General features: G+C 32.6%; 1 non-coding gene across 1 annotated transcript; it reads right to left on the minus strand.

Moving 5' to 3' along the window:
• Positions 1-3200: 3200 nt before the first annotated feature.
• Positions 3201-3306, minus strand: LOC113784795 (small nucleolar RNA R71). Its single transcript, XR_003470935.1, has one exon. It is a non-coding gene; the product is annotated as a small nucleolar RNA R71 (small nucleolar RNA).
• Between the last annotated feature and the right edge of the window lie 236 nt (positions 3307-3542).

Here is a 3542-nt window from a genome sequence, read left to right on the forward strand (position 1 = left end):
AAAACACTCAAAAAATAATTATCAATCGAATAAGTGTTTCTCTCTTTGAACTCTAAGATAAATATTGAATTTGAGCTTGAATTCTTCTACTCTTTTCTGATTTTTCGATGATCTTCTTCTTCTTCTTCTTCTTCTTCTTCTCCCTCTTCATCCTTGGGTATCTATTTATAAATAAAATTAGGGTTTCAATTTAGTCATTGTTTAATTCTGAATTGTATCTTCCTTCTTAGCTTGTTCAACAATGATCTTATTCAAAAATAATTCTGAACAAGGTGTTTTTGGATAATATGTTCTTTAGTCAATTCTTTATTTTTGGATCTAATCTAAGAAGTTCTTCTTGGTTTATTCTGTTCAGATTGAGTTTGTAAATTCTTAAGACTGATTCTATTCGTAGTTCATTCAGATTGAATTTGTAAATTCTTCTGATTGATTATGTTCGTATTTTGTTCAGATTGAGTTTGTAAATTCTTCAAATTGATTATGTTCGTATTTTTTTCAGATTGAATTTGTAAATTATTCATATTGATTTTGTTCATATTTTTTTATTGATAAATCTTGATCAATTTTTTAAATCTTGACCATATCTTCTTTTTAACTTGGTCAAATATTTTCTTCAAAAACATTTGACCATATATTCTTTTCAATTTGGTCAATGATTTTATTCAATCATAAATCTGAATCAAATATAATTTTATATTTCCTTCAAAAACATGAATCTTGTTTCATACTTTGTGAAGTCAAATATATTTTTCTCATAAAATACTTTTGTTAACACCAAAACTCTAAGTATAAAACCAACTTGGTTCCAACAGTATGGCCACTTAAACTTTTTGCACTTAAAGTTATGTGAGAAAATAATATGGTGAAAAGGATGCCCTGAATCAATCATCCAAATCAATTATGTAAAGCTAATCTTCTTGGCAAAGCAAGCTAGAAAAGGTTTTCCTAAAGAAGCCGCATCAAAAGCAACTAAGGCACTGCAACTTGTGCCTACCGACTTGTGTGAGCCAATCAATCAATCTTCATTGGGTAAGAGTAAATATCTCATTCTCTTTATTGATGATATTAGTAGAAAGACTTGTATTTATTTCTTAAAGCAAAAATCAAAAGCTTTTGTTGCTTTTAAGAACTTCAACTTTGTAGAAAAAGAGAGCGGTCATGAAATCAAAAGTTTTAGATGTGATTGAATAGGTGAATTCACTTCGAATGAGTTTAATGAATTTTGTGCAACTCATGGAATTCAACTTCAATTGAGAGTTGTAAGATTTTTGCAATAAAATGGAGTAACAGAGAGAAAGAGTATAACTATTTTGAATGGAAAAATGCACGTTAAATTCCAAAAGGATGCCAATTTTGGGATGAAGCAGTTTCTTGTGCAGACTATTTGGTAGATCGCTCTCGGACTTCAAATGTCAAAGACCAAACCCGTCTAGAAGCATGGAATGGAAGGACGTCTAGTGTTAATCATAAAAGCATCTTGATTTACTTCAAAAACGGACATTGTATGATTGGACCTCTTCCTTATTCACTGTCTCTTTTTCCCTTTGCTTTTCAAAGACGTGTTTCCTTTCAGATCTCACGATGGCTTTTGTAGCAACCTTACCGAATAGTTTGTTGCATCGAGGACACAACATAAATCTTGTAGATATTAAACTTCTTTTGTAGATATTCTATCAAGGACTCCGTGATTCGAGGATAAATCTTCTTCGAAGTGTCTTCTTTGAACCGTTCAATAATAGTGTCAATATCATTTTCCTCCTCTACTAGTGTCGTTTCTGATATGCAAATTTTTGAATCAGGTTCAACATAATTTATAGCAACAAGAAATGGATCTTCATCTACACCTTTATCACTAAAGTTATTCGAATCATGTTCTTCGAAGTCATCTTGATCTACTAAGGCCATATATGGGCCTCTCTCTTTTCGAGGACCACGTTCCTATTTCTTAATTTTCTCTTTTTCAAGGTTCAACGTCTCTATTTGCCTAGCACTATCAGCTAATTGGGACATGTCCCTTAATTGCTAACTAACTATCTTCTTTCAAGCAACATAGTTCAAACATGTTGCTGCCATCTTAACTAATTCATGTTCTAGAGCCATGGTCGAACATCTAGCCTTCATTTGACATAATCTACTAATATAATCATCAATAAATTATCTGTCGTTCCATAAAATATTTTATAATTCAATAAAGGATCAATTTGGGATCAAATTAGACACCAAAGTTGGATTCGAAGTGAAACTCATCCCTGTCATTTTTCTTATTATAAAGGATCAACTTTATTACTGTTGTTAATTTTAAATATTATTTCAATCAATTTGGGAACTTTTTCTTCAATTTTAGTAATTAAATATAATTCGATAATAAAACGCAATCCTTGAGTTTGACATCGGTATTACCGTTTTAATTATTACTTGCAACGATTCAATACACTTGCTGAAACACTATCAAGTTTTTGGCGCCGTTTTCAGGGATTGTCATATCGCTATTGAATTTAATTTGTTTACTTAATTGAAATTTTATGCTCTGCAATAAATTTTTTGCTTTTAATTTATTTTTAATTTGAAAAAAAATTGTTTTAAAACTCTTTAATTTTTACTTAATTATTTATCTTTCTCTATTTTAAAACTCTTCATTACTCACAATTCGTCTAACCTTGTATGTGAGGCAGTCCTCGGCTGAACTTTTCTTTGATCTAGAAATCGAAAAAACTACGAAAGCAAATTGAAAAGAGGTTTGAGAAATGAGACAAAGGGAAAGACAATTAGTAATGGAAGAAGAGGATTTGGAAGATTTCTTCATATGTGTTGAAATGGCTGATCCACCACCACCTGAACGTACCATCGGTGAGTATGAGAATCGAAATAGAAACTGTGCTCGATTGGCTATCCCTAACACACCGGTTACAGTTAATAAGTTTGAAGTGAGCTCCGCTCTATTCCAAGAGTTGGAGGAGATTCATTTTTCCGGTAAACATAACGAAGACGCCAATAGACACCTCACAAACTTCTTTGAATAATGTGAAACAGTGAAAATGGGTGGTTGTTTAGAAGAAGTCAAAAGATTGGGATTATTTCCATTGTCATTGAAAGATGATGCTAAGGAGTGGCTTAACTCCTTTCCTGCTAGTAGCATCACCACGTGGGATGACCTTAAAGATAAGTTCTTAGAACAATACTTTCCCCCAGTTGTGTTCGTTAGAAAGAGACAGGAGATTTCCAGTTACAAACAGAAAGATGGGGAATCTCTTTGTGACACTTACAGGAGGTTCAAGAGTTTACTAGCAGGATGCCCCAATCATGCTTATGATGACACTGCCTAGATGCAAATATTATGTAGTGGTTTGAGGCCTAGCACTAGAATCATGTTCGATGCTACAAGAGAGGGTTCTTTGAATTACAAGACTGCATCATAAGCACGCAAAATTATTGAGATCATGGCATCAAATGAACAAATGATGTTGTATGACAGAGGTGGTGGGTCAACAAGTGGTATATTGGAATTGAATGTTATGGATGATGGGTTGGCTCCAAGCAGGTTG

This window comes from Cicer arietinum, chromosome 5 (assembly GCF_000331145.2).
Source record: "Cicer arietinum cultivar CDC Frontier isolate Library 1 chromosome 5, Cicar.CDCFrontier_v2.0, whole genome shotgun sequence".
Classification (NCBI taxonomy): Eukaryota; Viridiplantae; Streptophyta; class Magnoliopsida; order Fabales; family Fabaceae; genus Cicer; species Cicer arietinum.